Below are 23,190 nucleotides of genomic sequence, written 5' to 3' on the forward strand. Positions count from 1 at the left end.
GAGCCCAATAAATGTGTGTTGAGCGGAGGAAGGACTAAGGGAAACCGGGCCCAGGGCCACGCTGCATCACAAGGCGATGACGGTGGGCACTGAGTGCCAAGCCAAGCATCCCCGAGGCAGTGCCCCCGATGGGACCAGTGCTGGTCTGGCGCCTGAGAAGTGCCAGCCCGACAGCCTTCCTGGGGGCCTGCGCTCAACGGTGGGGAGTATGGGTGGGGCGGGGGGGGGGGGTCCCACAGCCACGGGGGGTGGGGGAAACCGTGGGCTCCAGGCCGGGAGAGGGATTATATATTCCTCAGAATCTTAAACAAAAGCCCCACAGCCGCCTGTCAGCCAGGCTCTGGCTTTTATGGTAATCGGCGATGAATTACCCACAATGCCCGGCCAAGCGCAAGTGGTTCTTGGCCCAGATCCTAAACTAATTTTTATATGTTCGTGTGTATATAATTTCGCTTGCTCCCTCCCAATCCTCGCCCATCATTAGCGGGAGCGTGGGGGGGGGGGGCGGGGGCAGGGGCAGAGGAAACCCTGGGTGTAAAAGGGAGGAGGGCGCTCACCAAGACCCCCGTCCCTCGAGCCCGCCTGGCACCAGGCCCCGGGCGCGCGGAGGCGGGAGGTGAGTGCCAAGCTGGAGCCCGGGGGAGCCTGGAAACCACCAAGAACTTGAAGCTGGCAGCCCTGGGGGTGGGAAACGCAGAGGGAGAAGGGAAAGGAGCAAGACAGGAGGGCGCGTGGGCCCGCAAGTGGGGTCCGTGCCCGTGGGCAAGCGCCTCAACCTCGCTGGGCCCCCTTCGTCGTCTCCAACGGGAGGCCTCCAGCAAATTCCGCCACTTTTGACCCGCGAGCCCCCCTGGAGCTTGGTGCTGACAGCGCTCCAACCTCGGCCTTACCCGCCTCCTCCAGGAAGCCCGCTCCAACGCCTCCGGGAAGCAGCGGCCCCTCGGCCTTCTGGGAACTTTGGCGGGGGTAGCACAGGGGCCCCCACGCCTGCCCCCGCTGTCCTTGAGCGGATGCTCGGGCCAGAAAACTAGGAATCAGCTTGATCCCGGCTCAACCCCCACCCTGCAGCCCCTGCTTCCCTCCACCCTCCTCTCCATCTGGTCCCGCCCCCTGTCACCCGCTCACCTGGACAAAGGCAGTCTCACTCCTCCTTGCCCCTCTCTGACCTTCACCCCCACCTCCGTCCCCCCCCCACCGCGGCCACCAGAGGGCGCCCGTGAGCCCCTGAGTCCTGTCTGCCCTCGTCTGCCCACGGCGTTTCCAGGGTAAAAGCCCAAATACGCCAGGTGGTCCACAAGGCCCTGTACGACCTGCCTCCTGCCCGTCTCCCCCCTGCCCTCCCACCTCCCTCTCTCTCCCCTGAGCTCATTCTGCTCCAGCCACACGAGCCCCCCCCCCTGCCCCCCGGTTCCTCCCTCCCATGAACAGGCCTGGTCCCATCCCAGGGCCTTTGCAAAGGCTGTTCCCCCTAACCAGGAACACTTGTCCCCCAGAACCCCACACTGCTCACTCCCTCATCTCCCGCTGGTTTTACTGAAACGTCACCTCTTCAGGGAGGCCTGCCTTGATTCCACAGTTAAAATAACCCCTACTCATCATCTGCCTGCCCCCCCCCCCCCGCCGTGGCTTTATTTGTCTTACAAGCAAGGCATTCAGCAGGAACCTAGTTAAAAACTTTGTTTCTCGTCCTTCTCCCCGCGATTCTCCACGAGAGCAGGACTTTTCTCTTTTTTTTTTAATAATTACTTATTTTTAAGAGAGACAGAGAGAGGGAGACGGAGAGTCCCAAGCAGGCCCTGCGCAGGCAGCACAGAGCCCGAGGCGGGGCTCGAACTCCCGAGCGGCGAGCTCGTGCGTGACCCGAGCGGAAGCCAAGAGTCAGACGCTCAACCCGGGCTTTTAACTCTTGTCTGCTGCCCTCCGTTCCCAGCGCGTGGATCGGGGCCCAGCACACAGACCGTGTCCAACAAATGCCCACCGGTGAATTTCCCCGAGAGACGCTCCTGTTGCTGTCAACGCTCCAAAGCCCTTCTCGGGGCGCGGGAGAAAAGTCGCAAGCCCCACGCCGTCCCCGAGGCACAAGTGTCTCCGCGGGGGCAGCCAAGGGAAGCCGACACCCCTTCCCGTCCCGCCTGGCCGTGCAGGGGGAGGCCGGCGTCTCCGTGCGGCCGACCGGGAGGGGCCCAGCCGAGGCTACGGGCTGCAGTCCGCACGGAACCTCAGAGTCGCGCCCGACGCCCGCGTGGGACCAGGCTCGGGCCGTGGCAACGGGGCAGCGGTGGACGGGGCTCTGTCCGCGCCAGGGGCGAAGCACGCGGCCCGGAAGAGGAGGCACCGGTCATCGGTTGGCGAAGGCGCGCAGCGTGGGGCCGTGGGCGCGGGGTGCGTGCAAAGCGGGGAGGAGAACCGGGGGCCTGTATCTGCCGCCCGAACAGTAGGGACAGCACTGGCGGGGGGCGCCTGGGCGGCTCGGTCGGCTAAGCGTCCGACGTCAGCTCGGGTCATGATCGCACGGCTCGCGAGTTCGAACCCCACGTCGGGCTGGCTGCATCAGCACGGAGCCTGCCCGGGATTCTCTCTCTCCCCCCCTCTCTCTCCGCCTCTCCCCTGCTCGTTCTCGCTCTCTCTCCAAACGAACAAACTTAAAGACAAGCAACAGTACTTGCTAACGTTTACGACCCCACGCCGTGTGCCAGGCGTCGCTCGAAATGGTTCGCACGTTAACGCCGCGCCTAATTCTCTCCGTTTGGCAGAGGAGGAAACTGAGTCACGGAGGCGTCAGGCCACCCGCTCAAGGTCACAGGCTGGAGGTGGCGGAGGGGGATGTGGAATGACAAAGGCCGCCAGCGGCCAAGCCTAACACCCGGTACACAGTAGGTGCCCCATAAGTGCCACGAAGACGCCCAAGGACGAAGCAGACCGAGGCAGGGCCGTGCCCCGGTGGAGACAGCAGGGGGCACCAAGGAGTCAGTGGGACAACCGTGGGGAGAGGGGACCAGGCCTGAGCAATCCGTGCAAACGTGTAGGAAACTGGGCATCGGGGAGTGAGGCGCCTGGCTCGGAGGGGAGCAATTGGCTGCCAATCTCATTTCCTCCGGTGGCAGAGCTGGGCAGGCCTGGCCGGGGCCCACGGCTGGCACGGGGCCAGGGTCGGCAGGGACCTCCCCACCTGTCACCCATGATGTGTTCATCAAGAGCGAGGACAGCGTCATAACCATCCGCGGCGGCCGGCAGGAGGGACGTGAGTGGGCGCCTCTCGGGCGGGGAGGGGAGAGCTGGCCCAAGGTCAGCGTGGCCTCTGGCAAGCCTGTTCTCTCTCCCCGCCTCGGCTGGACCGATCCACCACTGAACTTGTGGTTTAGGGGGAACCACGTGGCGGGAGGTCTGAGACCCTGGGTTTTAATGTGAATTCAAATCCCAGGCTCTGTTCCTTGCTTACTGGGTACAGTTAAGCAAGTCATTTCCCTTCTGTGAGCCTCAGGTTTCCCATCTGCGACATGCACAACCTTCCCAAGCCGTGCGCTTTAGGTTCAGAGCAAGGGGAGTCTGACCTGTGGCTCAGTCTCCTCCCGGCTGTGTGGCCTCAGGCAAGTGGCTTGAGCAACTTGGCTCCGCTTTTTTTTCACCTAAAGAAGAAGACACCTCGTTTGAGCGCCTGGATCAAGCCATGCCTGAAGCTCGGCTACTCTAACATCAGCCTTCTCGGTTACGAGAGCCGATCGGTTCACTGGCTTTCTTAACGCGTTGGATTTGACTTTCTCCTTTCAAGCTGCGGGCTCGCTGTCCACCTGATAACGGAGCCTCATCAGTTGTGAGGCTGAGCCGAGGCGAAGAGAGAAACCCTGAAGGTTATCCCCGCTCAACAGAACTTGTTGTCGGACTTCAGAAAGACCCAGACCTCTGGGCCTCCGGCCTTTCAGAATGCAGTCACCCCAAAGTGACGCCCACACGGCATCATCCAGATCAGGGACGGAGGGCAGCGCCTGTTTACTGAGCACCTATCACGTGCCCGCTGGCTTGAATGCCTAGCATGGACCCATTAACCTGACATCTACCGTGACCTCTTGAGTGAGCGCCTGCTGTGGCCAGGCCCAGCGCCAGGCGCGGGGGGACACTGTTACGTAAGGGGGAAGCGTCAGTGAAACATAAGACTCAGGTCCCGAGCCCGGCTCTTCTGAATCGCCTTCCCCCCTGGCCTTGTCCAGCTGGGGGTTCGCACCCAGCACCGGTCTCTGCTTCCAAGCCCCACGGCCTCGCATCTTCCACGGGGTGACCGCCCTGGGGTTTGACCTCTGAGCGGCCGACACCCCTCCCTTGGCGGGCTCCTACCCACCCTCGCGGGCCCCGAACCCTGGGCTCTGTCGACCGACCCTCGGGGGGCTGCGGGGGTCAAGGCAGGAAGAGCCCCTCGGCCTGAAACTGCCCGGCACGCGGAGCAGGTGCGCAACAAATATCCCTGGTGGGAACAAACAGCAGAGTCCGATTCCACGGGAAAGGAGAATTCAGAGAGGGCAGGCGACAGCCGCCAGGTCACACAGCTGAGTAAGGGGTGAGGGCAGACTTTGAGTCCAGGCCTGACAGAGGGCGTTCACGCAGCTGACAGCACTCACCGAGTATCTTCCCACAACCGGACGGGGCAGGGACCCCGGCCGGCGTCTCAGGTAAGAGAACTCAGACGCACACAAGCCTTTAAATGCGTGTGGCCGATCTATAAATTAGCAAAAGGCGATGGCTGCCAAGGGCTCTGGAACCAGCTGCACCCCAGCCGGGCCCAGCAGAGTCGGCCGGGAAGGCCAGCCGGCCACCAGGCGTCACCTAGCTGTGTGACGCCGGGCAGATGCCCCGACCTCTCTGGGTCTCAGCGTTCCCACCCGTCGAACGGCTAGAAGCGTCCCTCACAGAGCTGTCGTAAAAATGAAACCCACGAAGTCTGCCTTCAGACTCTGCCCCAAATCTGCCTACTTGTCCCCGCCTGGTCCAGCAGCCGGACCCTGAGCCTGAGCCGGACCCGCCTGAGCCACCTCAGACGTCACCCCTCCCAGCCCACCCTCCCGGCGGCCGCCTCCAGAGGGCGCCCGTGAGAAGCCGAGTCAGGTTTCCCCCCTCCTCTGCCCACAGCCCTCCAGGACTCCCATCTCTCTGGGGGGAGAAGCCCAAGTGTTCCCTGAGGTCCCCAAGGCCCTGTCCCCTCCCTGCTCTCCCCAGAGCTCACTCTGCTCCAGCCACACAGGCCCCCTGGCTGTTCCTCCAATACACCAGGCCTGGTCCTGCCTGCCCCAGGGCCTTTGCACAGACTGTGCCCTCTGCCAGACCGTTCTCCCCCCCCACAGATCAACTTGGTTCCCTCCCTCACCTCCATCAGGGCTTTTTCACACTGTCACCTCTTCAGTGAAGCTGTCCCTACAACCCCGTTTAAAATGACAACCCTCATCCCTCACTCCCAAATCCCCTTTTCTCCTTGCTTTCTCTCCTCACCATCTAACACGACGAGTATTTTATTTGGCTCCTAGTGTCTTCCTGATCGGACCGTGAGTCCCACCCAGGCAGGTGCTTCCTCCCCTACTGGGTCCCGAAGAGAACCCAGCGGCCGGTAGGTGTCCCAGAAACTCGGCCAGGTGACCGGAGGACAGAGGTGTGAGGGAGGCAGCGGCCACCGCTGAACCAGCCGCCGAGCCTCCAGCGGAAGCTTCCACGCCTCCTCGCGGGCGGGGGGCCCTTCCTGTCCCCGTGCGCGCGGGAGCCATCCCCGGACTCTGCCCCCTGCCCTTTCCTGAGCCGCCAGCCCCGGTCGGGGCCATCCGGCAGCCCGACACCTGCTGAACAAGGCAGGAAGCGGAGGCGGCCCCCACGGTGCCTGCGGCCCGGGCCGGGCACGTCCCTCCGGGCGTCATAATCCCTGCCCGGTGGGAGGCAGGGCCCGGAGGCTGAGCCAGGGCCTGGAAGCCAAACACACCGACAGACAGACTGGAGGAGCGTCTACCTCCCTCATCCTGTTCCCAGGCACAGCCAGCACTTGGAAGGCGCCCGACATTCAGTGGGAAAACGTACTATCTACAAGCGCGAGATGGCCCTCACTCTGAGCCCGGCCCTGCCCTAGGGTTTCTCCTTTGCTAACTCACCGGACCCCCCCGTCCCCTGCCAGGGACCCAGGGAGGGGAGGGTCTCCATTACCCCCATTTTACAGAGGAGGACACTGAGGCTGGGAGAAGCGAAGTCACAGCAAGGAAGCAGCAGCTGGGCCTCAAAGCCAGGCCATCTGGTCCTCGGGTCCGGTTGTTAGCCACGGTCTACGCGGTCTCAGTCAATGACAAGAATAAACATGGCAGGAAGGGGTCCGTGACGTCTCCAGAGCATTTGCTGTGTACTCGGCCGGGAGATGAGGGGAAACCGCCGGGGAGGCGCCTCTCCCAGCTGCCTCCTGACAGACAAGCCAGCGGGATGGGCCCATTTAAAGGATGAGAACAACTGAGTCCCTGAGGGGGGAAGTGATTTCCTCAAGGTTCCCGGGAGTGGCAGGTACACAGCTGGTGCCACATTCACACTCACCACACCCTCCCCTCCGCGGGGTGGCGGGCGTCATTTCAGAGGGACTGGATACCGCGAGGTGGGCTCACATCTCAAGAAAACCCACCGTGGGCCGGGCCCCGAGGGGACGCCCTCAGGCATCTCGTTTCCAGGTGGATAGACTGAGGCACAGAGAGATTCGGCCATCTGCCTAAGTCCCGCGACGCCCCCATTCCACAGGCGGGTAAAACCAAGGCCCCGAAAGGTCCCACCCTGTGACCAAACCCCGATAGGTCCCCTTTCCAAACACACACACACACACACACACACACACACACACACACACACACAGGCTTCAAGGGAGTGTCCCCAGGGCCACGCAGCACACAGCCCAAAGGGCGGGTGTCAGGGATGGGACACCGGCCCTGTGGATGGCTGGGCATCCTTAGGCATAAAAGGGAGGAAAAACACCGAGCACCAACATATTTTTAAAAATCCCACAGCAATAAGGAGGCCGGCCCGTCAGCACGGCGTCACCACCGTGGGCAGGCAGAGGAACCGAGGACGCGGCTATTTTAAAGGGGCTATTTCTGGAGGCGAGGTGAGAACGCGGGGGCGGGGGCGGGAGGAAGGATCAGGAGCTCCGCTGGGACCAACTTGCCAGTGAACCCGCCGACTCTGGGGGGCGGAGATGACAGGGGAGAGCTCGGGCCACGGCCATCGGCCTCCTGGGGAAGCCTCAGGCCTGCCTCCCTCGCCCCCCTCCCCCCCCCCCAACAGAGACCTGTTTACGCAACACCCGTGCGCTGAGCCCTACTGTGTGCTCACCGGCTGCTGTGGCCACCAGGGAGGAGACGGGCAAAAAAACCGCCTCCCCCCAGGAGCCCCGGCCAGAGCGGGAGGCAGATGATAAGATACATTCGGCAAGGAGCTCCCGTCAAAGCAGAGGGGGTCACGGGGGGGAGATGGGCGGCAGAGGACAGGCCACGCTTTGCAAATGATAATTTTACCCATCACCGTGCAGATAATAACGGGGAGGGCACAGAAGCCTCACTTAACAGGGAGCGGAGAAGAGGACTGTGTCTGGAGGCTCACGTACTACCCCTATTAGGACCAAGCTGGGCTGCGGGAGAGGCGTGATTTCTCTCCTATATAAAAGGAAGCTTCCAGGGTGGCCTTTCACGGCCAGGGGGCCCACCTCACAATGTTTGGGACCCAGGATCCTTCATTGGTTTGTTTCCCCATTCTCATCCATGATAGCTGCCTCCTGGGCCAAAATAGCTGCCTGGATGCCTACCATCACCTCTGTATTCCAGCTGGTGGGGGGTTGGGGGGGGGGAAGAAGGGAGCATGTGCTCCGCCCTTTGATGGCATTTCCAGGAAATTCCATTCATTTATCCCACTGGACAGATCCGAATCACGTAGCGCAGACAGCTGCAAGGTGTACTGGGAAGTGATTGGTTTGGTTTTTTCCCACCAGGTGGCCATGTGCCCAGATAAGTCATAGAGGAGTTCAACTGCCAAGGAGGGGAGGAGAAGGGATATGGAGAGACCCCCGAGGGGGTCAGCTCTCAGGTTTCAAACTGGTGCATCAGAATTCAGCCCCGGGGGGGGGGGAAGAAGAGGGAGGTCCCAGGGCCAGCCGGCTGCCTCCAGGGCCTCCAAGCCGGGATGATTTTCACTCACCCCTGGGTCTGCCTCCCCAGACTCCAAGGTGGGCAACAGCGGCCAGAAGCCCCCCAAAGGCAGGACCCCAACCCACGGTCCGTGCTCCGTGAACGCCAGGGCCCGAGGCACCTGCCTGCCCGGGGAGGCCGCCCGGCCAACCCATCTCCTTCTCCCCAGTAAACAACTGTCAGGGAAAATAAATAGTTTTTAATAGGCTCATTAATCGAATTCAGGGAGAAGGAACCTTCTCCCCAGGCCGCTGGGAAAGAAAACCCTGGATGTCACCGGGAAGTCCAAGCATCTTGGTCGGAAGGAAGGTGGGAGGGGACCCAGGTGCCCCGCGCGGCCGGGGGGGACCCCCCACACACACACACACACAGGTCCACAGCATTCGGGAACACTGACACAACCAGCAAGGGGGCCGCTCCGTCCCGGGCTCCCTCCAGCCTGCCGAAGGGTGAAGTCTCCTGTGGGTGCTAACGCGGCTTTAACGCCTCAGTAACCCTTGGCCTCTGCTCTAAGCCTGCAGCGGCAGCAAGATAATTTAACGTCAGGCGTTTTTGTTTTGCTTTGTTTTTTGGCTTTTTTGTTTTGTTTTGTTTTGTTTTGTTTTGTTTTACTCTCACATTTATTTTTAAGGTTTCACCTACTTATGTCAAGGACGTATCAGGTTCCCGTTCACGAGAGTAAGACATAGTTTTCTCTTTTAAGCTTTAAAGAGAGAGAGGTTTAAAAAAAAACTATCAGGTCGTCAGGAGGACCAGGCAGCCGCAGCGAAAGGTACATATCACGACAGCGGGTGGATGAAATTTGAGGGGTGCCGGGCAGAGCACTGGCCAGGGAGTCCGGGGGCCTCGTGCAAGGTCAGGACTGACCCCCCCAAGGCCTCCGAGGCCCATGGCCACGCTGGCGCGATGGGTTTCCCCACTGCGGCTCAGGGGGGGCCTGGGGTAGCCTCGTGCCCCCATCAGTCACAGGGTCAATATGACAGGTGCCTTCATCCGCCCCGGGCTGGCCACCGGCTCCCGCCAGCCGCCTCTGGGCCCTGCGGCGGGGAGGCTCCAGACATGGCTTGACACCCTCGGGAGAGGCCAGACGCGGACCCAAGCGCTTGCCAGCAGCCCCGAAGCTTTTGTTCCCTGAAGTTCTGTGTGCAGGTGCCCCGATTTGCTCCCACGAGCCATTAATCATCACCATACGGTTCCGGACGATGCCGGGAGCCGCTTCCCCAGGGGGCCCTCCACGCACCAGCACGTTCCAGACACGCTCAGCAGGGACCCTTCCAACCTCCCAAGAGACCGTCTCACTCCCATCTTATGGACGAGGAACCGAAAGCCCAGCAGGTGAATCCAGCGGCCCAGGGACACGCTGCTCACGGGGCCAAGCCAAGACCCGAATGCGGGTTCTAAAACGCCCAACACGGTCCCCCAACGAAAGCCCGGCCTGTTCCAGGGGGCTCCGTGGCAACTTCTCTGCCCGTCTGGCCAGACACGCAGAGTCTCAAAGACACATCAGGGCTGGCTGAGTCTTAAAATCACCTGGCCCCACTACTAGGCACTTTGGGGGATCCCTGGCCTTTGGGCTTCTTACCTTCTCCCCAGGAAGGTAAGATAAGAAACCTCACAGACTGTTTCGGGGCTCCCTGGCCCCCTGACACCGATCCTCAGGACCCCTGGATCTCAACGGCCGCCCATGGCTGCTTCGGGGCCGGACATCTCAGACACGTAGAGACTCAGAGAGGGCAAGCAACTGGAGGGAGCCACACAGCACCCGCCCTGGGGACCTGCTCTCCTGGCGTCCCTGCCCGGGGAGCTGCTGACGCAGGGCCCTCCCCCACCACGACCTGCGCAATCTGGGCAATGGGACACGCCGACACGAGCGGGAGACGGCAGTGGCTCCCAAAAGCCAGGCGGGCTGGTCCAAGGAGAGCCCTGGTAGAGCTCCCATTCCGGAAGGGGCAGACAGACAGTATGAAACGACAACCGAAAAAGCAAACATGAGGCCGCTGGGGACACCGGCAGGAGGCTTAAACCGAGGGCAAACCTTCCTGGTCTGCACAGGAGTGACGCCCCTGTTTGCCTGCGGCCCGACAGGCAGCCCCCACCCAGAAGGGGCTCCACTCCTTCCAGTGTCTCATCCCATGCCGTGCCTCAGTTTCCCCATCTGCAAGATGGGGCGACAGCTGCTACCTTCTAGGGCCACTCGAAGGATGCAAGGAGCAAACAGCAAAGCTGGAGGGAGGCCAGGTGCAGGGTGCGGGCTGCACAACAAGGGGACTCAACGCCTGTTGGGGCAGTTTCCCCTGTGCTGCGGTTGGCTGGGAAATCGTAGGCTGGGGGCTCTGTGCTCACCTGCCCTGATTGCTCGTGAAGTCGAGGGGCGGGAGGGCACAGCCACACAGCCCCTGTTGGTGCAACCCGGGTCCCCGCTGCGATATTAACACGACACCTTTTCATCCCCGTGGTACAGCAGGGCAAGACGCACCCCCCCCCCCATTTTATGGATGAGAAAGTCAAGGCTCAGGGTGCAGGGAGTCACGGGTCGCCTCAGCCAGCTGGGAGGGACTGCGTGAGGATTCCAACTCAGAGTGTTCAGGCCTCCGTAAGCCGTTCCCGGTGAGGGCAGAGTCCAGGCTCCCGGGGCCAGGTGGAACGGAAGAAAAGAGGCCTGGACGGGGCGCCCCTCCGTGTTCCGGAGCCAGGAACCCCAGCCAGCCACGCTTTCCAGAATCCATACGTCAGGGGCAATTACCCGCTTCTGAAAATCAATTGGGCAAGTGGGCCCGGGACAGGTGTGCGGCGGGACCCCATCAGCAGTCCCAGCACGATGGTGTGAGCGTAGGAGGCTGGCGGTCGCGGGCACACCAACGGCCGTCCTGCCTCGTTTCTCCCGCCGCCACAGGTCTTGGGCGTGAATCGCGGTTTCTGAACCTCAGCGTTATTGACAGCTAGGGCCAGATCATTCAGGGGGGCGTCTGGGCCCTGTGGGGGGGGGGGGGGCTGAGCGGCATCCCTGGCCCCACGCACTCGGTGCCAGGAGCCCCCCACCCCCAGTGCTGACGATCACAGATGTCCCCAGACACGGCCCGGGATCCGTGGGTTACGAACGATAAAGCCTGCAAATGACGCTGGTGACCAATGGCCCGGCCCCAGACCAGACAGGTATGTTCCGGAAAAGATGAGAGCGTGAGCCCCGGGTCCTGTGGCCAGAAGATAATTCACAGCTCTGCCCCACGGGACAAGCCGGCTCCCTCTCTGCACGGCATTTCATCTAAGTCAAGTTTATCATCATGACCGATATTAATATAATCAGAGCCAACGTGTATCGAGCGCGAACGCTGGCCCGGGCGGTCCTCAGCCCTCCCCCGCGAGTTATCTCGCCCGGGCCTCTCAACCCAGCCAGGTGGCGGTGACTCTGACCCCCGCATTGCCTCCCAGGAAACCGAGGCTGAGGCGTAGCAAACGAGGGTCGAGGTCACAACCGGCAAGTGGAGGTGTTTTAAGGAAAGGAATGGTCCAAGGATGCAAAATGTCACGTAAAATCGGGATTTCTGGTTTTTCTCAAAAGAACCAGGAGATCAGGCCGTGGAGACGTTTGGGGCTGGCGGGGCGGGGGCGGGGGCGGGGGGGGCCTGCCGGGTGCACGTCACCCAGAGGCATCACCTGCCCAGCCCTGATGGGCACTGGGGTTTGAGAAGGACATGCCTGACCCGCCTTCCTGCCTCAGTTTCCTGCTTCGGACTTGTGTGAGTCTGACAGTCAGATGTCCCTGCAGGCAGGTGTGGCTGGCTGTGTGTCCGGGGCCAGCTCCTCTCCCTCTCTGGGCCTCGGCCGGACAGCTGTTTCACACGGTGTTTCCCCAGCTCCCAGGTCTCTGTTGGGAGTGACATTCACACCCCAGCTCTCGGGGACGTCCAGCAACCTCTGGCCACACTCGTTTAAAGGTCTTTTTCTTGCTTATTTACGTACTCAGTCTCCCCCAGTAAACTGCAGGATCCAAGGAGCACGGAACCTCGAGACTGCCTCGTTTACTGCCGTATCCCCAGAATGTAAATTCAATTTGCTTTTATTTGAAACAAACCAACAAAAAAGGACAAAGAAGGTACACAGGCCTTTCGGTCTGCGGGGCAGATTTTAGTTCCGACGTCCCTCGCGGAGATCTCAGAGCTGGAATTTGAACCCAGAGCCTGGCTCGGGAGCTCTCCAGCGGCCAGCATTGAACAACTACTCGCCGAATGCATGAACTCGTGAATGAATGAATGAATGAATGAATGAATGAATGAATGCACGCCCTTGCACCCGAGCCTGCAAAGTGACCCCTTTCCAGGGCGGCCCTCAAAGCCAAGACCTCTCCCTGGGCACTCGCTCAGACCCGCCACGGGCTTTGCAAGCCGAGGGGGGGGCAGGGGGCCACCACTTGGGGTCTCAGAGCCTCCCCAGGCAGCCGCCTGCCCTCCCCGCCTGCCTGGCCGGCCCTCCCGCGGCTCCGGTCCTGCCGCAGAGGTGGGGTGGCCTTGATTAGGCAGCCAGTGACGGGGAACGCCCCAGTTTGCAGGGACTGAGTCATCCTGACATGTCTCGCGTGCTGGACCCCATCGAGGGGCTGCTGGGGAGCCCCTGCCAGGCAGGTCTGGCCACGTGTCAACGCGTTGCTTTATACGTATTAACCCACCCGGTTCCCCCAACGACATCGCACGACGGGTACCAATTATCCTCCGCTGTAGAGAGGAGACAACGGCAAGACGGGACTCGAATAACCGGCCCCCGTCACGCAGCCAGAGCGGGGATGCGGGCCCCAGGGAGCCCCAGTCCCGCATCTGCGCTCTCACCCTCCGAGGAAGGAGCCCTAACGTCTCCCAGGTGCCCCAGCAGGTGGACCAGCATCACTTCTCTGACAACTGGGCAGAGCCGGCCGCCTGTCCCCGGGAGTTGAGGTTTCGGGTTCCAGCATCCGTTGGCCCTGGCAAAGATTCCTTGCTGTGTCGCTCCTCCGTGCGACCTCAGGCCAGCGAAAGACCTTCCTGTGCCTCAGTTTCTCCCTCTGCAAAACGGGGCTCTGAGCACGAAAACTGCACTAACGGGGGGCGGGGGGGTGGGGTGGGGAGGTTAAAGGCGACGAGGGCGCTCCTGATAATGCTTGCTCAGCAAAGGGCCTGGCGCGGGAATCCGCTCCAAATCGGGCGGGGCGGCTATTATCATCCCCCCGACATCCCCTCATTTGCTGATCACGGGTTAATTATAAGCGGCATTAAATTATACACACACAGATGCGTCGACCTCGCTTCCCCAGAACCCCTGAATTACTACCCATGCGACAGCACGACAATAGAGCATCTTCCCAGCCCCTCTCCACGCAGCCTGCCTCCGTCCAAGGGTCCTGGGCCTCTGGGGCCGAGGCCGTGGTGCCACACGGGGTCCTGGTGTTGTAGGACCTACACAGCCAGCAAGGGTCCCCTCCGAGACCCGAGGGAGGTACTGTACCCGAAGCATCTCATGTCCCGGCTCGCCGCGAAGCGGGCTATGATCGTCCCGATTTTAGAGACGGAAGAAACAGAGAGAGGTCAACCAACCTGCAAGCCTGCACAGATCCAGCAGGACAGGGCAGGGGCACAAGTCAGGACCCCGAAGCCAGAGGCAGAACCTCATTTTGCAAGCGAGGAGGCTCCCGTACGGAGAGAGGTGAAGGGGCAGAGGCGAGGCCACACGCAGGGGGGGAGAGAGGAAGGAGGGAACCCGGCAGGAAAAGCTGGGATTTTCGGTTCCCCCGGTGGGACAGGAGACTCCCGGCCTTCCTAAGAGAGGCTAAGAGCAAAGATTTAAACAAACACACATAAAACTCAAAAGCCGCAAACACCACCCAGGGAGCTGGGGACAAAATGGGCCCCTTGAAAAAAAGACATTGGGGATTCAACCCCAGTGAAGGCAACGGAGAAGGAGCCACAATCCAGGAACCCAAGCTCCGAGACACCCCCCCCCCCCCGCCCACACACACACACACACACACACACACACACCCGAGGACACCCGGGTGTGAAAGGCAACACAATGCCAGACAAAAACCCGGTGTATTTTCAGGTACGGAACCCCTCTGGCCTGGATCCCAGGGACGGAAAAGGGGATTCGCGGGAGCCCAGAACAGCGCCCCCACCCCCCAAGCCCACCTCTGGCCCGGCCAGGCCCCCCCCCCCGGAAGGGGTGGGGGACCAGCGTCTCGTCGGAGGAGGGTACGGAAAGGAGAGACAAAAATGTGGCAGTGCGAAAGTCGAGGCCCTGTCCATGAGTCACGCCCGCCCGCTCGTTAATTTTCGCCTTTGCAGAAGTGTAAGCCAATTGATTTTTCATATTCCCCACGCACAACCCCCCCCCCCACGCTTCTGAAATATCAGCCAGAGACAAGACAGAAATAAATGGTACGTCGGGGTTCTTTTTTTTTTTTTTCCTTTTTTTTTCTTGAGTGTCTTTTCTTTCCTTAAAAAAAAAAAAAAAACACAAAAAACCCATATACTACACTTGATGGCTTGGGCTTCGGGGAGGCTGGGTGCGGGTGGGGTTGGGGGGGGGAACAACCTGGACCCCAGGGCTGAGACCCAGGCGTCTGGGCTTCCTGTGTAGCTCAGAGCTAGGGCGTCCCTGTCTCTGGGCCGTCCCTCCTGCCCGTGACGGGGTAGCGTGCACTTGAACCTTAACCCTCTGCCAGCACCCCGTGCTCCCCACCCTGCGAGCCGAGCAGGCAGCTTTCTGGTGCCCGACCAAAGCCAGGGGAGGACAAGACAAAATTTTCCAAACGTGTGAAAAGCCCTGGAACCCTCATTCTCCCCCGGGGCAGGCAAAGGTGCGACACCTGTCCACGGCCCCGATCGGCACGGGGAATCCTGTGCAGGCAGGACCGTGATGCCCTCATCTCGTCCCCTGCTTGTCCCCACCAGAGGCTGGGCCCACCCCGCCCGGCTGGCAGCTGGGGTGTCTCCCATTACCCGGGGAATCGTTTGCTGAGGGGAAGGACAGAGCAAGGGCGGTCTGAGCCACCTTCGCTGGAGAGGGGTGGCCTCCTCCTTGCAAATCCTGGGAAAGGGGGTGCCCGCCCATGGGAGGGGGTGCCGGGAGGCTGGCCTGGATGCACAGGAGAGCTGGGGACCCTGGCATCTCAGCACGAGAGTCTCCCTCCAGAAGCACGAGACCTCTGGAGAGGGACCACAGACCGCCACTCGCCCACGGAGTCCACTCCACCTCAAGAACCTTCCGCGGGCTCCGAATGACTTCGCAAATGGGACTAATGCAGTGGAGGGCGGCGGGGGGGGGGGGGGGATCGCTCTCAGTTGAAAACATGAAGCTTTGTCAATTATCCCCCAAACCCGCCGGGTTTATAAATATCCACCTTTATTTTTAGGGTTTTCCTCCCAATCCCGAACCCTCTAAATGTCCCCCTGTCTCCCCCCCCCCACCCCCCCCCCCCCCCGCCCCACAAGCACGCGGTGGCTGTACTAGTCACGGGAAGCAGGTGAATGCAGGGCTTCTGTGAAAAAGCCACACTGTGCCTGGGAGCTGCATCGTCCCCACGCATCCCTTGCCCCTCGTCCCTCCCGGGCCACCTAACTGACCAATCACCAAAGCCACAGGTCTCCCGGCACCGGCCTCCAGGAAGCAGCAGCTGGAGGTGAGGGCTGTACTCCCAACACCCGTGACACGCTCCCCAGTGCCGACCCAGAAGGCAGGCGGGGAAACCGAGTCATGCCCGGGAACCCCAGGCACAGCCCCAAGCTCCTCGCGGGGTGACCCAGAGAGAAAATAGATGGACGGCGAGAGCTCCAGAAATGCCCACCCAGATGCTACCGCTATATCCCCGAGGTCCAGGGAGCTCCCCAGGGAGCTGCGCCCTCGCACCTGCTCCCCAACACCCCGGTCCAGAGCTACGGTCCCAGTGTTGGGAGAGAAATGCCTTAAGTCTCCACCTGTGACCCACGGACATTTCGTGAAGACGCCTGGAATCCCCTGGGAAGCAGAGAAACAAGAAAGGCGCTCAGAATCTCCGCTGGAGGGGACAGGGACAGAAGCACGGTCAACGCGCAATGACTTGTGCGGGCAGCGGACAGGTGCCTGGCTCTCAGGGACCCTCTCCCTGCACCGCCCCCCCCCCCCCGGAAGGGACCCAGGAAGAGGAGGGATCCCCCAGGGGCCCAGCCACCACCCCGGCAGCGTCCTCCAAGGCCATACCCGGCCACGCCAGAATGTCCGTCCCGTCTCCCGTCTCCTGCGGGGGGTGGCGGGTGGGCCAGGCCACTGGCGTGACAGCACCAGCCCCGCTCACCCCCTGGGGGGCCGATGTCATCGGCTGGGGTGGCAGGAATAGAAAAGCACATGAGCTCACCAGGCAGGCCGGGTCTCCCGCGACGATTTGTTTGCCTGAGCCCAATTATACCAACTCTCAAGGCAATCGACGGTGGCGGGTGGCATCCCCCAGGGGGCTGGGGGGGGCCCAGGCCCCAGGCAGAAGCGCACCGTCATGGTGAAGGTGCCCCCCCAGGCCCAGGGGATCGGGCAGGAGGATGCTTTCTGGAGAAGAACGGAGACACACACAGACAGCAAGGCAGCCAGAGATGCTGGGCGGAGGGCACTGCAGGGGGCAGGGGGCAGGGGGCAGGGGGCTCGGGCCGGAGACCCAGGACCAAGTGGGTGGGCTCTGGGGTGCGGGGGCGGTGAGCAGCCGCCCCCAGCCCCAGCTGCCTGCCTTCAGCAGCCAAAGTATCAGCTGGCAGAGGAAGAAGAGAGCTGAGGGACAGAAGGCGGGCGAGATTGGCAGGAGGAGGGGGGCACAAAGGAAGGGACCCTGGGAGGGGGAGGGGAGCTATGCAAATGGCAGAATCGACCGAATCCCTCGGCCATTAATAAAAGCTCCAGAAGCAGCAGCTGGTATCACACAAGAGTAGAGGCGCGGACTGGCTCTCTCTTCTCACGGGCGGAAGGCGGCACGGAGGGAGAAGCAGGGTGCCCCAAACAAAAGGGGCCCTTGCCCCCGGCGCCCCAGGAACAGCAGCGATGGGGGACATGGAGGGAAAGCTAGAACACAGGCGGCCAAAGTCTGAGCCGAGGCCGCTGGGGCCCAGAGCAGGCTGGTACCTGTCCTTGGGACTCTCGGGGACCCTCCAGCTTTGTCCCTGCTGCTTAGACTGTTAACACGCAACCTGGACAGCTAGGTTGGCCAGGCTAATTTTTCAGGGGGGTGGGGGATTGGCCAGTGATAGAAGGACCCCATGCTCAGAATGGGGACTCCCTCGGATTGAGGTGGGGGAAATGGGGAATCCCAGCTGAGTCTAGGGAGGGGAGGGGAGGTGTCCCCCAGTTGGAGGCGCTGGGGAGGTTTGTTAATTTGGGAAATGAGGTCCCTAGGGGGTGACGAAATTTGATGAAGGGGCATTCTCAAAAGCGGCACAGGTACGGTACCACAGGAGAATGTGAAATAAGGGGAAGGGTCACTAAGAAGGAGGTTCCAGATTTGGGGGGGAGGGGGGATAGGAACTGTGGCTGGAAAAAAAAAATCCCAGTTTGCGGAAGGGTTCGCTGATTTGAGAATTCTGGAAAAAAAAAAACAGCTGAAGGGGAGTTCTCCGATTTAGGGGGTTTTCATGGAGGAAAGTGTCCACGACTTAGGGGGTGCTAAGGGGGATCCTAAATTTCGGAGAGATTTTCATAAGGAGCAATGAACTTGGCCGCAACCTGGCCGCAACCCCTGCGCCCAGGACTCCCGCACACTAACTCCGGGGGGGCTCTCCTGAGGGCACGCCCCCCCAGCCCCCCCTAACCCGGTTCCGACGGCTCCGCCCCCCCGGATGACGTCACCTCCCCTCCCCCCCCCCCCGCCGCCCCTAAGGGGGCTCCCGGGGCGCGCAAAACCCCCCCGGGCTGCTGGCTCCAGGGGCGGCTTCCCCTCTCCCGGGATCCCCAAGGGGCCGCTAGCGCCGCGGAGAAGTCGGGGACCGGTGCGCGCGCCCGTCCGTCTGTCCGCCAGAGTCCCTGGGGCTGGGGGCTGAGCCTCGCCCCGCCTGGGGGGGGGGGGGGGGCTGGGAGGGGGCGCCGGGGCCGCAGAAGGGTGGGGCAAGGCCAGGGTGTCGGAGGGGCGACCCCCCTCCCCAGGGATCGACGAGGCCCGGAGGGCGCTAGGGTGAGACGGTGTTGAGTCGGAGGTCTCCAGGGGAGGGGGACTGGAGAGCGAGGGCGGCGGGCAGAGCAGCCGCCCTGGGCGCACCGGCCGGTCCGCCCTCGCTCCCAGCTGGAGCCACCCGTCCCGGGCTGGTCTCCGCTCGGGGCGCCCGCGAGCCCCCACCCCCACCCCCGGCACAGCGCCCCCTGCCTCCAGGACCCGCCCGGGGAGCCTGGCCGGGAGCCGCCGGGGCCAGCTCCCCCTCCGCACACACGCGCGTCCCCCCCTCCGCGCCTCTGCCCCGCCCGCAGCCCGGGGTGGTGCAGCCGGCGGCGCTGGGCAGCTTCCAACGCCGCGCTCCGGGCGATTCCGGCCCAGCCCCCTCCCCCGCCGCGGCGAAGCCCCCCAGCCCCGCCCGCGGAGCCCTCCCCGCGGCCCCTACCCGCCCCGGCCCAGCCCCTCGGGGGCATTGTTCGGACGCCGCTAGCCAGGCGCAGCGGCTGGGCGTGCAGCCGGCTGCAGCGGAGCATCCTCCGAGCACAATGGCCGTGCAGGCTTTCCCGGCACAAAGCCGGCGCGCTGCCCACTCCGCTGCCTCCGAGACCCCCCACTGGAGCGGCTGCAGGTTTTTTTGCGCTCGAATTCACGTTTCTTTCCCCCTTTACCTGGAGGCTGGCTGGGCTGGGCTCCCCCGGCTCTGCCCCGCTTCACATCCTGGCTGTTGCATGGGATTCGAGCGGAGCCCGAGCGCCAGCGGCTCCCGGCGTGCGCGCGCCGGCCGGGCTGCCGGGCGGGCGGCGCGAGGACACTCACTGCGGCTCGCGCTCCCCTCGCGCCGGATCGCGCGCCCCCCCAGCCGGTGACGTCATCCCTTCCGCCAGCGCCGCCGCCGCCGCCGCCGCCGCCGCCGCCGCCGCCGCCGCCGGCCGGGGGCGGGGCCGGGGCGGGGCCGGCCCGCGCGCGTCACTGCGCAGCCGCGCGGCGGCCACGCCCCCCCGGCCAATGACACGGCGTGGGTTGGTCACGTGCCCCCGGGGCGTTTAAAGGTCCGCGAGAGCACGTGGGGCGCGGGGCGCTGGGTTACGCGGGACGCGCGGGCGGTGGCGTCAGCGCGAGGGACTCCTCGGGCCCCGGTTTCGCGTCCGAGACCCCCCGGACGCTTGGCATCTAGGGCGTGGTGCCTGCCAGGCCCTGCTTGAAATGCCGCTGCGGCTCCCCCGGCACCCTTCGAACACATCCACGTTCGCACCCACTACCTGCCTGGGAATGTCCGCGCTCCAGCCCCCCGGCCAGCTCGCTACGGGTCCTCCCCCCTGCGCCCTCCTGAACCGGGGCCCTTGCCCCTGCTGTTCCTTCACCTGGAAGAGCGTTCCCCCGAGATCTTTTCCTTCTCCTTAGGATTTCTGCTCAAATGCCAGCTCCCGGGAAAAGCCCTCCCAGATCGCCGCCACCAGCCGCCCCACGCTCCGTTCCCTAATCCATCATTGTGGTTTAATTCTGGTCACACTAGGACGTGACTCCAAAGGGCCGAGGGAGCCCTGTGTATTGGCTGAATGGATGAGGGGGCATTTCCTACAGGGTGAGCGCGTTACAAACATCCCACCTAATTGGCATTCCCTGCTGCCCTGGGGTCAGAACGGAGCGCCATAGGAACCCCAGCTCAGACCGTGACTTGCCATACGTCCCTGACCCTCCGTTTTCCCCCTTGCGAAATGGGTTTGCCCCTTTGGGTCTCAGCGTCCTGTCTGTGAACTGGGACAAAGTAGCCCCTGCTCATAAGACAGTGGAAGGATGAACAGTGGATAATGTGCTGCCTAGCCTGTAGTTGGTGCTAGAAAATGGGATGAGGAAAAAAAAAAAGAAAAGAAAAAAAGACACACCAAACAAGAGACAAGTTTTGAACACCCTGAGAGCGTTTTATTTCTCCAAGGTATGTCTTTGGACAGGGCGTTGTGCCCACAAAAGGACACAAGTTTAGAATTTGGGGTTTTTTTCCTCCAAAATCGTCGATTCATTCATTCCAGGCCAAAGATGCAGATATAAACAAAAGGCATTAACCCCGGGAACAAAATGAGAAGGCGGAAGTCATAAATAGGAGAAGAGAGAGGAGAGAATGAATAATTAAACAAGGAACCTAAATTAAGCTCGGAGTTTCCCGGCGGCCAGTGCAGCGGCCAGGTTTGCAGAGCCTATCTGGTTCTCCTTCCTAGCTGCATGACCCTGACCTAACCATTGACAATCTGGCCTTGGTTTCCTCATCCAAGCAATGGAGACCCAACCCCGTCTTGATGGATCAAACTGGATGGTCTGTGCACAAACGCTTAGCACGGTTCCTTATACACAGCAGGCGCTCAAGCCTTGCATGCCCCATGAAGGCAAAGTGAGAGGAGACTGCTGGCTCTGGAAGGCTGGATATGGCACGAGTCCCAGCCTTATCACCTATGAGGGGAGGGGACCTCGAACAAGTCCCTCTGAGCCTCGCTGTTCCCATCTGCAAAATGGGGCAACCTCGCTGTTCCCATCTGCAAAACGGGGCAACACCTCTACCTCTGAGAGTTCCTTTGTGAACAGCAAAGGGGTAAAATACAGTGCAGCATATGCCCCGGAAACCCACCCATTCAGGCCATCGATCTGTGTGCCATGCCACTCTAAGCATTGAGGACACAGGAGCAAACAAGACGAGCTAAAAAATTCCGACCTTCCAGGAGTTAAGAGTGCAGGGAAGGAGATAGATAATATCTCACTCAGGGCCAAATCCCAAGTCCTACACGTGGTCCTGAATGACCGGGCCCCTGTCCCCTCCCTGCCCTCACCTCCTTGCTCACTCCACTCCGCCCACAGCTTCTCTTCATTGTTCCTGGCAAACATCAAAGGCCTTTGCAGTGGCTGTTCCCTCTGCCTCGGATGCGTTTTCTCTTGCTCTTCCCAGGGTCAGATCCCCCTCATCCTTCCAATCTCCGAGAGACCCTCCCTGACCGTCCTGCTGAAGTTCATTTCCACCTCGGTGCCGGCTTATTTATTACAATTTGGAATGATTTTATCTTTTGGTCAGTTTGCTTGTTTTTATCTGTCTCCGCATGTTGGCTGTGCCTCCATTTGCCCATCTGTAAATGGGGCAGAGTAATCGTCTCCATCTCCTAGGGTTTGGGGGAGGGTTCAATGAGTTACAGCATGTCAAACACCCCCACGCCTAACCCAGAAGAGGTTCTTGACAAATGTGTCCCTTGTAAATGGGAAAAACAGGATAGCTAGCCGGGTGACCATAAAAATTTAATACAAGGAGAACAGAACAGTCTAGTCTGATATCGTCGCAGCCCCAGGAGTTTGACGAGTGTCAGAAAGGTGTTAAGGATTCACCAAACCAAGCCTTCCCGTAAGCCTAAGAGAACCCAGAGGGAATGTTCTCCTCAGGGGCGTGGCTTAAGCCTCAAAGCCTCAAAGTGGAAAACTCGGACTGGGAGGTGGGGCCTGGGGGGTTCTGGGTCCCTTTTGGGTCTGCTTGCCTGGCCAGCTGTGGGTGTGGCTCATTGTTTGTTGGGGGAAAAGTTCGGGAAGTGAACCTTTGCATCTTCTGCTGGAGGGTGGGGAAGGCCTCCTCCTCTCTTGCCAGCCCAGCCTCCGCCCCAGCGTCTTCCAGAACCTGGTAATTAGCTCCACTGTGCTTTGATGGAGGCCATGGGAAGGGAACCACGGAACCGTCAGCCGTCCATTGCTGTATATAAACAGGACCCCTCACGCCAAGTTCAGGATTGTCTGCGCAGAACCCGGCCTTAAATCCCTGCAGGATTTGCCCCAATGGCAGCGATTTCACCATCATGAGACATTCCTTCCGATTAAACACTGTGCGCGGGGGCGCCTGCGTGGTTCAGTCGGTGAAGCGTCCGACTTCGGCTCAGGTCACGATCTCGCGGTCCGTGAGTTCGAGCCCCGCGTCGGGCTCTGGGCTGACGGCTCGGAGCCTGGAGCCTGCTTCCGATTCTGTGTCTCCCTCTCTCTCTGCCCCTCCCCCGTTCATGCTCTGTCTCGCTCTGTCTCAAAAATAATAAATAAACGTTAAAAAAAAAATTAAACTTTGTGCGCGCTCTCCCTTTGCAAATTCACCTCAAATGCCAAAGAGAAAGGGGGTGTATGGGGACACCCCATTTGCTGATGCCCTGCTCCTTACTGGGCTCCTCGTGGGGCTCCTTTGGGAGGGCGGGTCTGCTTGTTTAGAACATGAGATAAGCATGAGGGCTCTGGAACCAGAGGAACGTAGGTTCGGATCCTGGCTGTGGCGTTTGACAAAACTCACCATCTCTCCCTGATGAAACGCTCAAGGCGTGGGAGGGCACCGGACCAAGTGCATCTCTCCTTAACATCCTTAATGGTGCAAGACTGGACCTCTTCCCCTAAAGATCAAGAACAAGGCAAGGATGTCTGTGCTCACCATTCCTACTGAGCCTTGTCCTGGAACTTGTAAGTTGGCAATTAGGCAAGAAAATGAAATCAGAGACACCCAGCCTGGGAAGGAAGAAGTAAACCTACCTCTGTTTGCTCCTGACATCATTTTGTATAGAGAAAATCTTAAGGAACCCACTGAGAGAGTATTAGAGCCAGTAAACCAGGTCCTCGGGGCTGCGGGATCTAGGATCAGTACGTACAAAAGGCATCGTACTTCCTGTGCAGCGGCCACGAGCTAACAAGACAAGGTGAAGAAACCAATCCCATTTACAACTGATCAGAAAGAATAAGGCATACATTTACCAAAAGAGATGCGAAACTTATGCTACAAAAACAACAAAGTTTCGCCGGCAGGGGCGGGGGGTGGATTAAAGAAAAGATAAATACATGGAAAAGTGGCTCATTTGTGGCTGGGCTGGAAGACTTAATGTTGAAATGGCAACG

General features: G+C 61.2%; 1 protein-coding gene across 1 annotated transcript in view; it reads right to left on the bottom strand.

Annotated features, from left to right (window-relative positions):
- Window positions 1-19,176, bottom strand: part of PTPRS (protein tyrosine phosphatase receptor type S) — a 97,915-nt gene extending 78,739 nt beyond the window's left edge. The window contains exon 1 of the mRNA XM_053898225.1: window positions 18,972-19,176. The gene's annotated coding sequence lies outside the window, so the exon portion shown is untranslated. The remainder of the gene's footprint in view (window positions 1-18,971) is intronic.
- Window positions 19,177-23,190: the final 4,014 nt, after the last annotated feature.

The sequence above is a fragment of the Panthera pardus genome, unplaced genomic scaffold, assembly GCF_024362965.1.
Source record: "Panthera pardus isolate Hobbes unplaced genomic scaffold, ASM2436296v1 HiC_scaffold_8, whole genome shotgun sequence".
NCBI lineage: Eukaryota > Metazoa > Chordata > Mammalia > Carnivora > Felidae > Panthera > Panthera pardus.